At 35.9% G+C, this 15,051-nt stretch overlaps 1 protein-coding gene across 1 annotated transcript in view; it reads left to right on the forward strand.

Moving 5' to 3' along the window:
* The window catches only part of mre11a (MRE11 homolog A, double strand break repair nuclease), a 271,381-nt gene that overhangs the window by 133,474 nt on the left and 122,856 nt on the right, over window positions 1-15,051 (forward strand). The window lies entirely within an intron of this gene.

Below are 15,051 nucleotides of genomic sequence, written 5' to 3' on the forward strand. Positions count from 1 at the left end.
TTTCAAAGCTTTTAAAAATAAATTATTACAGCGATATCACACAATCAACCAATTAGAACACACCAAGAGCTAAATTCAGATGTTTTTGAACTGTTTGTGTGAAAATGAAATATTTGTGGCTGCCTATCTGAAATCACCGCCTCCGAAAAGCGCGTACAGTGTCCAGCTCAAAACAAACGAATTTATTCTTGTTTAAGAGCTTTTTTAAATAAAATATTACCACAAATGCACACAATAAACCCATTGTAACACAACAAGAGCTAAATGCAGGTGTTTGTGACCCGTTTAAGTGTGCAAGACTATTTGAAAGCGCGACTGGCAGAATAACATATATCTCTCGAGCTGCAGGATTCTGGCTTTCGTCGTACGAACGAACACATCACGGAAAAGATTATTTCAAAATACATAATAGCTTGGTGAATATAAACGAAAACAGCCACGTGAACATAAACTGGATCTACTGGATTTGAATATTAAAGTGACCACATTTACCACTTGTTTCTGTCTTCAATTTTAATCTATATAAAAAAGGAAACTCATTCGACTTGCCTGCTTTTTTAATGTGTGCGTATTTATTTATTTATCTTTTTTTACATTTTGTATAATTTCATAGTTTGTGTATTACAATTATAAAAACAAAAATAAAATTAGCCACTCACATAGAAATAGCTTAGGCCTTAACCTTTTTCTGACAGTTTTAGGGATTTTAAAAAATCCTAAAAAAACCTTATTTGTGCTGCAAATAATAATTTCAAACTCATTTGATGCTGACCTATGACATCCTGTGACATTATATTTATTTTAATTTACATAATCTCATGGATGTAACAGTAAATCTGTTCAGCTCACAGATCAATACTAAGCTGTAATGCAAGCAGAACTTTCACAAATGCTTATGAGTCATTTAAGGATTTGATAACACTGTAAAATAATGTCTAATTTGTTAACATTAGCAAATTCATTGATAACACTTTATAATAACTGCACTCATTAGTAAATAGTCAGTTCATGCTTTATAAAGCCTTGTCCCAATATTAATAGTCAGTAGTAAGCAGTTTATAAATACAGCTATAAATAGCTTGTCCTTGGTTTATAAGCACATTTATTAAAAAGGAGAGTAAAGGGTCAGTTATCTTCCTATGAAAAATAAAAGATAAAAATAAACAAACAACAACAACACAGATTGATACAGAACTCAGAAATTTTATTGTGGATTTATGATAAAATCAGCCTGTAAATGAATTCATACTCCTCATACTACTCCATACTCCTTTTTCAACATGATGCCAATATACTGAGATGTTAAATTGTGAATGGGTTTAGGATAGCTTAAATGGTGTTGCCATAGAGATTTATTAAAGTAACATAAAAAATACAATAGTTATTTTACTATATCTTTAAAATTTTTCATTCTAACTCTTCATAATTTTTTATATAAGTAGAAGTCCTCTTTTGAAGGAAGCACAGTAAGTTTCATAGCTTTATTATTTTCAAGAGCCAGCATAAAATTAAAACTATCATAACTTATAAATCAAGCTTGCAATTCTTAGTACCTATAATGGCCACCAGAGGGAGCTATAGGATTACTTTTAAATAATTATTGGAGAAACGAGTATGATTTAAATAATTTATAGAAATCTTTCAAATAAAATAATATGTACTTTAGGAATTTTACTGATAAAATGACCCTCACTTAATTAGAATAACAAGCTGAAGTATTGTGAACTGTATATTAAGAATAATTCTTAATAGGCTTTATGGACAGATACATTTTAAGTGACTCTTGAAGGTTCAGCACCACATCCTCTTTTACCACTGTTTAAAGAATTAATCTTACAGAACAGGTGTGAATGAATTTTGGATAGCTTGAATGGTTTTGTCGTGGTGATTTTTTGAAATAATAGTAAAAAAGGAACCAGTAAAAAAAAGTGCAGCTTCTAAACACTTCAAAAAAATGTACACATAGAAGACAAGTCATTCTGAGGAAATATGCATAGTTTCATGACTATACAACATTATATGGATGACAGAAAATTAAAAAAACATACATCTGATGTCACTCTGTCCCTCTGTCACTGTGTGTGTGTGTTTGTGTGTGTTTTAAGTGAATTGGTGTGAAACTATCAGTGAGCATTTAGTCTCCAGCGCCAACATTTTACAGAACTGCCACTTTCCTGGAGTCTCAGAATTACAATGTGTCAGGTTCTGAGAGATCTAAGATTCCAAAAAAATATTTAATTAGAATACCATGAAGTATTGTGAAATACTATATATTAAGACTTTATATATAGGCTTAATGAACAGATTAGACTGACTCGTGAAGGACCAGCACCACCTCCTCTTGTTTGATGGTTTGAGGAATATATCTTCCAGAATCCGGGATTAAGATTTAGGAGCTCATTTTTATTCCACCTCCTTTCCTGAAAGTCTGTCTTGCAGAATTGACTAAAAATTAATCTTCACATTAATTCCTAATTCTTTAGCAATTCTTTTGTCAGTTCTTCTTGACCTGTTTTTCTCTTCCAGCTTTCCTGGACTATTGTATAGCACTCATAAATGATTAAATAAAAAATAATGGTAGTTATTAAGATTTATATGGTTTGGAATTGGTAAAATGTGCTTGGAAAAAAATCACAATAAAACAATGTTTTAATGTTTAAGTTTGGAATATTAACTGACATGAATGAATGCTATATAAATATTGTTCATGTTAACATAATGTTTATAAATGAAATCTTATTGTAAAGTGTTACTAAAGTTATATATATATATATATATATATATATATATATATATATATATATATATATATATATATATATATATTAGGGGTGTAACGGTTCACAAAATTCACGGTTCGGTTCGATACGATACACTGATGTCACGGTTCGGTTCGGTTCGATACGTTTTAGATACAGCAAAATGTAAAAACATCTCAACTTTTCAGAATGCCGCAAGCGCACCGCGGGTCATGTGACAAGAACCAACCAATCAGCTTCATCCTTTCCCGTAACAACGTTGAGAGCTCAGCCAAGATGAAGGAACAGCTGATCATAGTTGTATATGGATTGCAATTTTGAAATAAATTCAGTAGCAGAGCTACTGCAAGCGATTTTTAGAGCTGCAAATCCATTTATCCTTCGCTGAAATTTCCGCGTCTCATGGAGAGAGCACGTCATTGTTGCTTAGCAAAGACAGACGCCTCATGAGCATACCTGTCAAGTTTTGGATTTGAAAATAAGGGAAATTTTCCAGCGCCCATTGCGAGCAGTCCCACCACCCCAACAAAGCTCCAGTATCCCTTACATTTTGAGACAGGTGTTATAGCCCAAATTAAAACACAAAAGGGTATATATGAAGAGCATTTATTTAAAGGCTTATTTGCATATTTTCTGTTAATTTAACATTGCTTGTCTTTACATTTACATTTTATTTTAATTCATTCTTTTCATTTCATATTGCTTTCCTTTAATAGTTTTTCTTTTCATTTCACATAACTTTTCTTTTACTCTTTTAGTGAGTTGTTGTACCAATTTGTTGCATTCTTTAAAAAAGTAAATTCGCTGTCTCATTTATCACGGTATTTACACATGGGTTTTGGTTTTTTGGCAGGTGTGCCTTCACTCTCTATCGTAGCATCCATTATCTGTCTCTGTTTTTTCTTTTGTTGTTGTTGTTTTTCCCACGTTATAACTCATGTCATCTGACCTCACACACCCCTCGCGACAGGCTACTACAGGTGGGAGTTATCGCGAGACTAGAGCTCAGATTGGGAATGGTTTTATTATTATTATTTTATTAATAACGCAGGTAAAAAAAAATAAATAAATAAAAATACGGGAGATTTACGGGAAAATACTAATACGGGAGGACGGCGGGAAAGAAGGGTAAAATACGTGACTTTCCCGGCCAAAACGGGATACTTGACAGGTATGCTCATGAGCGCTTCTGCCCGAGCGCTTTGGAAAGGAGGAGAAAGACGCGCTTAGCGTTTTCCATGCGTTTTTAGGCACGATATGTGAACGGCCCCTAAGGCGCTCGCTCACTCAGCACGCGCTGAAGGCTCGTTGCAAAATGTCTAATGCATTTAACAGACCAGAAATATAAGATCCTAAAATAACCAACAGGTCTGGTGTTTGGGTTGGATTCCCTGTAAGCTATAGTGTCTAAATGCTGCAGGGATAGTTTGCTGCGTGCATGTTTCTCCTTTTTTTCGTCTTTTCCCAGATAGTACTGACGCATATATCCCAGATATTCCCGCTGGGTTTTTTTTTTTTTTTTTTTTTTTTGTAATCCCGCTGGTGTACCCTGTCATGTTGCAGATGCGACATACCGTTGTTTTTTTTATCCACCACTCTCTTGCCATCACCATTATAGCTTAAAGGGAATCCAAAGTGCACCCAAACACCAGACCTGTTGGTTATTGGAGGATCTTCTCATTTCTGGTCTGTTAAACGCATTGGCTATTTTGCAACGAGCCTTCAGCGCGTACTGAGTGAGCGAGCGCCTGCTGAGTAGCCTAACATAAACATATAAGATGGTGTTTTTTTCTTCTTCGGGAGTGTCAGGGGCGTTGCCTGTTATGTTGTTTGGGTTATTGGGCTACCTTGTTGAACGCATATCATTATATTTCTTTCTCTCTCTTTTTTTTTTTTTCAAATATAATTAATTACTCCAACGAACCGTTCGGTATACATAATGCGTACCGCGTACCGAACCGAAAGCGTCGTACCGAACGGTTCAATACGAATACGCGTATCGTTACACCCCTAATATATATATATATATATATTGTTCTGTGAATGTGATTTTAAAGTCTAGATGATTCGGATTAACCCTTTAACTGCCATATCAAGTTCAAGTTCAATTTATTTGTATAGCGCATTTACAACAGCCTCCTGGCTGACCAAAGTGCTTTAACATAAGAGCAAGAATATTACACATACATAAAAATAGACCAGACAAAAAATTTAAAACCACCCATTTCAAAATGTAGCATAACACAGTAGTCAGTACACTAAGGAAAATAAAAAAAGTTTTTAGCAAAGATTTAAAAATAGACAAGGAAGGGGCCAGTCTGATCTCTAAAGGCAGGGTATTCCAGAGTCGTGGCCCAGCCACTGCAAATGCACGCTCCCCTCTACGCTCCCCTCTATCCTTTAAAACCTCACTGCCTGAGGGATATTGTGAATGCATGTGCCCGCTGGGCACAGTTTACCTGATGCCACAGGGGTGGTGATGGCATTGGTGGCTTGAGCCCGCCATCGCTGCTTGCAGCTATATTTAGGGCTCAAGCCTGGAGGGCGAGAGCCCTATTGTTTTCCTTAGGATTATTATTTTTTTTTTTTTCTTTATTCTTCTAATTTTTTTCTAAGGTTTCGGGGGCTTTTGGGGTCCTTAACATGCTCAAAAACTCTTGAAAATTGGCACACACCTTGGAACCTGCGGCCATTAGGGCCGGGCAGAGTCTGATACACGGGCGTGGCACAGGGGCTCTACAGCGCCCCCTGTAGTACCGAGGGCCATATATCATGCATACTTGCACGCATAGATATGAAACTTGGTACATATATATAACTCATCAAACCAAACAACTTTCACACTGCATGTCATAAGCTCCGCCCAACAGGAAGTTGGCTATTTAGGGTTTTATGAAAAACACATGCTCTGGAATTTGATATACTCCTCTGAGGAACTCCACCCGTTCACCACAAAACTCGGTGAACACGATCTCAAGACATTGGGGATGCTAAATTGCGAAGAGATTTTTGATATCTCGAATGGTTTGCCCGTGGCGAGGCGTTGAAATTATGGCGAGAAATGAGAAACAGGAAATGTATAATAACATCCACATACATTTCCTGATTTTGATCAAACTTAATTGGTTTGTTCGTTGTATGATACCGATCGTATATATGTGACTATTAGGAGTCAAAGTTATAGCGCCACCAACTGGCAGCAGGAAGTGAATCATTTTCAGAACGCTTTGAATTCAGCATCTTATTTTTACTTGATTTGCTTCAAACTTCATCAGAATAATGACAAAACACAGCCGAAGAAAATCTGTCGTGGGGATATTTATATCTAATATAGTGTTGCCATGGCAACGTGTCAAACTTGAATGTTCTGTTCTGGTGATTTTTAGGCAGATAACTAGCTCAGATTTACATGAAACTCGAAACAGATATCAGTATTAAAGATAGCTAGACCATGGCAAAAGCTTTTAAAAGGGCGTGGAAGAGGCACTCTATAGCGCCACCTTTTGTCAAAAGTGGGGGGGTTAGTTTTAGCTACAGACACCAAACTTGGTACATAAATTGTTCTTATCAAGACGGACAACTTTCTAATTCGCAGTCATAAGCTACGACCAACAGGAAGTTGGCTATTTTGACTTGAATATGGATTTTGGGGAATTTTCTTTTGTGAATTAATGCATACTCCTCCCAGGGGAAGTACACTATACACACCAAACTTTGTCTACATTTAAGAAAAAACATTGAGGAACTTAAATTGCGAATGAATTTTGGATAGCTTGAACGGTTTTGTCGTGGTGATTTTTTGAAATAACAGTAAAAAGTGAAACATTAATCGTCTTGTATTTTTAAATTGCAGTTTCCAAACCTTTAAAAAACATTTTTCATTTAGAAAACCAGTGATTCTGAGGAAATATGCATAGTTTCATGACTTTACAGCACTGTATGATTAAAAGAAAATTAAAAAACTGTCAGACATCTGATCTCACTCTGTCACTCTGTGTGATGAATGTGTGTGTGCTGACTGTGTGTGTGTGTGTGTGTGTGTGTGTGAGTGAGTGGGGGAGAGGTGTGAGGTGTAAGGTGAGTGGCAGACAAGACAGGGAGAGAGAGAGGGACTTAAACATCTCTTTAATCACAAGAACAAAAATATTATTTTAAATTGTAATTTTTTTTGTTGTTGTTGCTAATTGTGCTGTTTTCATTACAGCTTAAGAAATATCTTAGGCCTTATCCTTTTCTGACAGTTTCAGGGATTAAAAAAAATCTAAAAATACTTATTTTAGCTGCAAATAATAATTTCAAACTCATTTGATACTGACCTCTGACACCCTGACAACCTGTGACGTAATAGTCATTATTAAGCAGTAATACATCTATAAATAAATTGTTCTTGGTTTAAAAGCACATATATTACAAAATAGATTAAAGTCTCGGTTGTCTTATAAAATAAATGAATAAACACAACCCAGTTTGATTCAGAATTCAGAAATATTTATTTCGAGATGCAATAAAAGGAAACTGTACACTTGAATAGCTTTTGAGCGATTATTGAAGGATTAGCATCACCTCCTCTTGTACGATGGTTTGAGGAATATATCTTCCAGATAGTACCGCCGCTCCCTATATGCATAGTATGCAGTTTTCGTAGGGCACCAACTCCCAGAGGGGGCACCATCCCAGTTGCTCAAAAAAAACAAAAAAAAAAACATGCGCCATTCTCCCATCTGTGCTCGCGACCGCTCACACCTCATGTTTGCGGCTGAATGTTCGTAATTGATGGATGGACATCTATGCCTGGGTATAGGACATCAGCAATCAGGCACAGAGAAAAGAAAACTAAAGAAAAAAAAAACAGGCATAAAGTTGTCTTGACATTGGACATTCGAGAGTCTCAAATTTAGGGCCGGTCTCTAAAGTTACATGTGATATTGTTATACACTTTTCTAACGTCAGTAGCATTTGAAGAGAATGACTTACAGTCATAAAAACAACTGTAATTGTTCATCTAGGTGACAGCTATAATGCACAATTAATTTGAATGTTTGATATTTATTACAACAAACTGTAAGTCATATGTAAATTATGCTACTTTTTCACATGGGCTCAAATGCAAATTTGAAGCTCAATAGCATTTGTGTAAATGCATTGGTAAAACTTTATAATAACTGCACTCATTAGCTAAGCATTAGTAAATAGTTCATGATTACAAAGCCTTTTCCCTTAATAATAGTCATTATTAAGCAGTAATACATCTATAAATAAATATAAAAATAAAGTGTTACTAAAGTTATATATATTGTTCTGTGTATGTGATTTCAAAGTCTAGATTGGTCGGATTAACCCTTTAACTGCCGCATCCCTTTAAACTTGATTGTCAGAGGGTTACTGTAAATGCTTATGCCCGGTGGGCACAGTTTTCCCGATGCCACCGGGGTGGCGTTGCACTGACGGGTTTAGGGTTTAGGTTATTTAGGGTTTAGTATTCAAATTTTTCGTCAAAGTTGTGGGGGCTTTTGGGGTCCTTAACATACTCAAAAACTCTTGAAAATTTGCGCACACTTTGGAATCTGTGGCCTTTAGGAGCCTGCAGAGGCTGGGACCCGGGCGTGGCACAGGGGCTCTACGGCGCCCCCTGGAACACAGTCAGAAATGTTGATGTATAGCTCACACATACTTGCACATATTCATATGAAACTCAGTACACATATAGATCTCATCGTGCCGAACAACTTTCGTATTGCATGTCATAGGCTCCACCCAACAGCAAGTCAGCTATTTAGAGTTATGTAAAAAGCGCATGCTCTGGAATTTGAAATACTTGTCATAGGTTTTTTTCTCGATTGCCGCCAAACTCGGTCAACATGATCTCAAGACACTGGGGATGAAAAATTGCCAGGGGATTTTTGATATCTCGAACGGTTTGCTCGTGGCGAGGCGTTGAAATTATGGCAAGAAATGAGAAACAGGAAGTGTCTAATACCGTCCACATACATTTCCTGATTTTAATCAAACTTCATCAGATTATTCGTTGTATGATGTCGATCGCATATATGTGACTATTAGGAGTCAAAGTTATAGCGCCACCAACTGGCAGAAGGAAGTGTGTCATTTTCAAAATGATTTGAATTCAGCATCTTATTATTACTCGATTTGCTTCAAACTTCATCAGAATAATGTTAAAACACAGCCGATATAAATCTGCAAGGGGGATATTGATATCTAAAAAATTGTTGGCGTGGCAACATGTCAAACTGGAATACTTCTCAGGTGATTTTGAGGCAAATAACATACTTAGAATTTCACAAAACTCTGAACACACATCAGTATTTCTGATAGGAACTTAAATTGTGAATGGATTTTGGATAGCTTGAATGGTTTTGCCGTGGTGATTTTTTTAAATGACCTTACAAAGGGAATCATTATTGTATTTTTAAATTGCAGCTTCCAAACACGTCAAAGAATTTTTTCATACAGATGAAAAAGTCATTCTGAGGAAATATGCATAGTTTCACGACTTTACAACACTGTATGGATAACAGAAAATTAAAAAACTGTCAGACATCTCATCTCACTCTGTCCCTCTGTTTGAGTATATGTGCTTCAGACTTCCATTGTCTGAGAGAAATTGCGCCCCTACAGGTTCAATTCCCGAACTTTTACTTTCACTTTTAAATCGGTTAAAAATACAAACAAATACTTAAATTTAATTCACACTGACAAGCTAAACCAACATATCTGATTATTACCGGTTCAGGGCTCATGGATAAATTATTTCTGGCCAGAGATACGTGAGAAATAGGAGAGATGAATCACTGCTGTGGCCACGAGCGTCTGGAGTAAAGAGCTCAGAAAAAACGAATTTATTCCTGTTTTAAAGCTTTTAAAAATAAATTATTACAGCGATATCACACAATCAACCAATTAGAACACACCAAGAGCTAAATTCAGATGTTTTTGAACTGTTTGTGTGAAAATGAAATATTTGTGGCTGCCTATCTGAAATCACGCCTCCGATCAGCGCGTACAGTGTCGAGCTCAAAACAAACGAATTTATTCTCGTTTAAGAGCTTTTTTAAATAAAATATTACCACAAATGCACACAATAAACCCATTGTAACACTACAAGAGCTAAATGCAGGTGTTTGTGACCTGTTTAAGTGTGCAAGACTATTTGAAAGCGCGACTGGCAGAATAACATATCTCTCGAGCTGCAGGTTTCTGTCTTTCGTCGTACGAACGAACACATCACGGACAAGATTATTTCAAAATACATAATAGCTTGGCGAATATAAACGAAAACAGCCACGTGAACATAAACTGGATCTACTGGATTTGAATATTAAAGTGACCACATTTACCACTTGCTTCTGTCTTCAATTTTAATCTATATAAAAAAGGAAACTCATTCGACTTGGCTGCTTTTTTAATGTGTGCGTATTTATTTATTTACCTTTTTATACATTTTGTATAATTTCATAGTTTGTGTATTACAATTATGAAAACAAAAATAAATTTAGCCACTCACATAGAAATAGCTTAGGCCTTAACCTTTTTCTGTCAGTTTTAGGGATTTTTAAAAATCCTAAAAAAAACTTATTTGTGCTGCAAATAATAATTTCAAACTCATTTGATACTGACCTATGACATCCTGTGACATTATATTTATTTGAATTTACATAATCTCATAGATGTAACAGTAAATCTGTTCAGCTCACAGATCAATACTAAGCTGTAATGCAAGCAGAACTTTCACAAATGCTTATGAGTCATTTAAGGATTTGATAACACTGTAAAATAATGTCTAATTTGTTAACATTAGCAAATTCATTGATAACACTTTATAATAACTGCACTCATTAGTAAATAGTCAGTTCATGCTTTATAAAGCCTTGTCCCAATATTAATAGTCAGTAGTAAGCAGTTTATAAATACAGCTATAAATAGCTTGTCCTTGGTTTATAAGCACATTTATTAAAAAGGAGAGTAAAGGGTCAGTTATCTTCCTATGAAAAATAAAAGATAAAAATAAACAAACAACAACACAGATTGATACAGAACTCAGAAATTTGATTGTGGATTTATGATAAAATCAGCCTGTAAATGAATTCATACTCCTCCTCATACTACTCCATACTCCTTTTTCAACATGATGCCAATATACTGAGATGTTAAATTGTGAATGGGTTTAGGATAGCTTAAATGGTGTTGCCATAGAGATGTATTAAAGTAACATAAAAAATACAATAGTTATTTTACTATATCTTTAAAATTTTTCATTCTAACTCTTCATAATTTTTTATATAAGTAGAAGTCCTCATTTGAAGGAAGCACAGTAAGTTTCATAGCTTTATCATTTTCAAGAGCCAGCATAAAATTAAAACTATCATAACTTATAAATCAAGCTGGCAATTCTTAGTACCTATAATGGCCACCACAGGGAGCTATAGGATTACTTTTAAATAATTATTGGAGAAACGAGTATGATTTAAATAATTTATAGAAATCTTTCAAATAAAATAATATGTATTTTAGGAATTTTACTGATAAAATGACCCTCACTTAATTAAAATAACAAGCTGAAGTATTGTGAACTGTATATTAAGAATAATTCTTAATAGGCTTTATGGACAGATACGTTTTAAGTGACTCTTGAAGGTTCAGCACCACATCCTCTTTTACCACTGTTTAAAGAATTAATCTTACAGAACAGGTGTGAATGAATTTTGGATAGCTTGAATGGTTTTGTCGTGGTGATTTTTTGAAATAATAGTAAAAAAGGAACCAGTAAAAAAAAGTGCAGCTTCTAAACACTTCAAAAAAATGTACACATAGAAGACAAGTCATTCTGAGGAAATATGCATAGTTTCATGACTATACAACACTATATGGATGATAGAAAATTAAAAAACTATCATACATCTGATGTCACTCTGTCCCTCTGTCACAGTGGGTAATGTGTATGTGTGTGTGTGTGTGTGTGTGTGTTAAGTGAATTAGGTGTGAAACTATCAGTGAGCATTTAGTCTCCAGCGCCAACATTTTACAGAACTGCCACTTTCCTGGAGTCTCAGAATTACAATGTGTCAGGTTCTGAGAGATCTAAGATTCCAAAAAATTATTTAATTAGAATACCATGAAGTATTGTGAAATACTATATATTAAGACTTTATATACAGGCTTAATGAACAGATTAGAGTGACTCGTGAAGGACCAGCAGCACCTCCTCTTGTTCGATGGTTTGAGGAATATATCTTCCAGAATCTGGGATTAAGATTTAGGAGCTCATTTTTATTCCACCTCCTTTCCTGAAAGTCTGTCTTGCAGAATTGACTAAAAATTGATCTTCACATTAATTCCTAATTCTTTTGCAATTCTTTTGTCAGTTCTTCTTGACCTGTTTTTCTCTTCCAGCTTTCCTGGACTATTGTATAGCACTCATAAATGATTAAATAAAAAATAATGGTAGTTATTAAGATTGATATGGTTTGGAATTGGTAAAATGTGCTTGGAAAAAAATCACAATAAAACAATGTTTTAATGTTTAAGTTTGGAATATTAACTGACATGAATGAATTCTATATAAATATTATTCATGTTAACATAATGTTTATAAATGAAATCTTATTGTAAAGTGTTACTAAAGTTATATATATATATATATATATATATATATATATATATATATATATATATATATAGTTCTGTGAATGTGATTTTAAAGTCTAGATGATTCGGATTAACCCTTTAACTGCCATATCCCTTAAAACTTCACTGCCAGAGGGATATTGTGAATGCATGTGCCCGCTGGGCACAGTTTACCTGATGCCACCGGGGTGGCGATGGCATTGGTGGCTTGAGCCCGCCATCGCTGCTTGCAGCTATATTTAGGGCCCGAGCACCGAAGGTGTGAGGACCCTATTGTATCTGCTCTGTTTATTATTATTATTATTATTTTTCTTCTCCCCAATGAATCGCGTTTTTGAAGGCCTAAACATACTCAAAAAGTCAGGAAAATTTGCACACACCTCCGAACTGGTGAAAATTTACGTCTGATATGGGTTTCAGAAGTGGGCGTGGCAAAATGGCTCGACAGCGCCACCTATACATGTTCAGCGGTGTGCGCCTCGAGCTACGTTTCACGCACATGTCTGAAAATCGGTAAACACATGTAAGACACCAAGACCTACAAAAAAGACTGGTTATTTTTAATATTATGAGCAAATTTTTTGTCATTTTTGCCATTTCCATGCATTGTATTTTAACGAACTCCTCCTAGAGATTAATTCAGATCAACACCAAATTTGGTATGCCTAATCTAAAGGCCATTGAGATGTTAAATTGCGAAGATCTTGAGTTTTCGTTGAAGGGCGTGTCCGTGGCGGCCTGGCGAATTTTGATGATTCGCCATGAAAAATGAAGTAGCTATAACTCAGACATACAATGTCCAATCAGCCCCAAACTTCACATGTTTGATGTGACTCCAAACCTGAACAGATTGACATGCCCATATTCAGTTATAGTCATAGCGCCACCTATTGGCAACAGGAAGTGACATATTTTACGCTTTGATGAACTACTCCTAGAAATTTTTTGACATCAATGTCTTTTTTGTGGTCAGTCTAATCTAAAGGCCTGTGCGATGTTCAGTTGTGAAGATCTTGAGTTTTCGTTAAAAGGCGTGTCCACGGCGCCATGGCAAAGTTCGATGTCTCGCCATGGGAATAAAAGATGTTATAACTCAGGCATAAAATGTCCGATCTTCCCCAAACTTCACATGTGTGATAAGAGTCCTGGCCTGAACACATCTGAAGGCCAATATTCCATCGGGTATGGCAAAATGGCTCTATAGCGCCACCTATACACTTTCAACGGAGTGTGCCTCGAGCTATGTTTCACGTACATGTACAAAAATCGGTACACACATGTAACACACCAATACCTACAAAAAAGTATCTTGGTACGAAATCCGAATCCCAACAGGAAGTCGGTTATTTAGAATTTTCTCTGCAAAATTGGCGTTGTTTTTGCCATTTTCAGGGGTTGTACTTTAACGAACTCCTCCTAGAGATTTATTCAGATCAACACCAAACTTGGTCAGTGTAATCTAAAGGCCTTTGTGATGTTAAATTGCGAAGATCTTGAGGTTTCGTTAAAGGGCGTGTCCATGGTGGCCTGCCAAATTTCGATGTTTCGCCATGAAAAAGGAAGTTGCTGTAACTCAGACATACAATGTCCAATCTGCCCCAAACTTCACATGTTAGATAAGACTTCTGCCCTTAACAGATCTACATGCCCATTTTCAGTGATAGTCATAGCGCCACCTGCTGGCAACAGGAAGTGACATGTTTTAGGCTGCGACAAACTACTCCTAGAATTTTTTTGAGATTAAAGTATTTTTTGTATTCAGTCTAATCTAAAGGCCTGTGCAATTTTAACTTGTGGAGATCTTGAGTTTTTGTTAAAGGGCGTGTCCATGGCGCCATGACAAATTTTGATGTCTCGCCACAGCAAGAGAAGTTGTTGTAACTCAGGCATAATTTGTTCGATCTTCCCCAAACTTCACATGTTCGATGGGAGTCCTGCCCGGAACACATTTGAAGGGCCATATTCCATTATAATGATAGCACCACCTGCTGGCACCAGGAAGATTGGCACATGTGGAATAAATGTTGATATTTTCCACTTATATTTATGAGTTTGAATGCATATTTCTCACCGTTCACCAATTTACTAAGGCCACTCACTGCCGGTGAGCCCGGGTGCGAGGGCCCGTTCATCGCTGCTTGCAGCTTTAATTAGGGCCCGAGCACCGATGGTGTGAGGACCCTCTTGTATCTGCTTTGTTTATTATTATTATTATTATTATTATTATTATTATTATTCTTCTTCTTCTTCTTCTCCCGAATGAATCGCATTTTTGAGGGCTTTAACATGCTCAAAAAGTCATGAAACTTTGCACACGCGTCAAACCTGGTGAAAATTTTCGTGTGATATAGGATTCAGAAGAGGGTGTGGCAAAATGGCTCGACAGCGCCACCTATACCAAGAAAATCAACAGCCTTCAAGCTATGTTTCACGTACATGCACGAAAATTGGCACACATATGTAACACACCAATACCTACAAAAAAGACTCTTGGAGCGAAATTCTAAACCCAACAGGAAGTCGGTTATTTTTAATATTATGAGCATTTTTTGTGTAATTTTGGTCATTTCCATGTGTTGTATTTTAACGAACTCCTCCTAGAGATTTCTTCAAATCAACACCAAATTTGGTATGCCTAATCTAAAGGCCT

This window comes from Carassius auratus, chromosome 15, assembly GCF_003368295.1.
Source record: "Carassius auratus strain Wakin chromosome 15, ASM336829v1, whole genome shotgun sequence".
In the NCBI taxonomy this organism is placed as follows: domain Eukaryota; kingdom Metazoa; phylum Chordata; class Actinopteri; order Cypriniformes; family Cyprinidae; genus Carassius; species Carassius auratus.